Source organism: Myotis brandtii, unplaced genomic scaffold (assembly GCF_000412655.1).
Source record: "Myotis brandtii unplaced genomic scaffold, ASM41265v1 scaffold195, whole genome shotgun sequence".
Lineage (NCBI taxonomy): Eukaryota > Metazoa > Chordata > Mammalia > Chiroptera > Vespertilionidae > Myotis > Myotis brandtii.
Window position 1 is genome coordinate 897,647 of NW_005357271.1, and position 794 is coordinate 898,440.

Genomic DNA, 794 nt, shown 5'->3' on the forward strand with positions numbered 1-794 from the left:
TGTACATAGAAAACCCTAAAGACTCCATCAAAAAATTATTAGACTTAATAAATGAATTCGGCAATGTAGCAGGATACAAAATTAATGCCAAGAAATCTAAGGCATCTCTTTACACCAATGGTGAACTCACAGAAAGGGAGACTAAAAAAGCAATGCCATTTACCATCACACCAAAAAAATTAAGATACCTAGGAATAAACTTAACTAAGGAGTTAAAAGACTTATATGCGAAAAACTACAGGACACTGAAAAAAGACATAGAGGAAGACATAAATAGATAGAGGAACATACCGTGTTCATGGATTGGTAAAATCAACATCATCAAAATGTCCATACTAACCAAAGCAATCTATAGATTCAATGCAATCCCCATTAAATTACCACTGGCATATTTCACAGATCTAGAATGAGCGTTTTAAAAATTCATCTGGAATAAAAATAGACCTCGAATAGCTGCAGCAATCCAGAGAAAGAAGAACAAAGTAGGTGGTATCTCAATACCAGATATCAAGCTGTATTACAAAGCCACTGTTCTTAAAACAGCCTGGTATTGGCACAAGAACAGACATATAGATCAATGGAATAGAATAGAGAACCCAGAAATTGACCCAAACCACTACGCCCAATTAATATTCTACTAAGGAGGCAAGAGCATACAATGGAGTCAAGACAGTCTCTTCAATAAATGGTGTTGGGAAAATTGGACAGATACATGCAAAAAGATGAAACTAGACCACCAACTCACACCATACACAAAAATAAACTCAAAATGGATAAAAGACTTAAACGTAAGA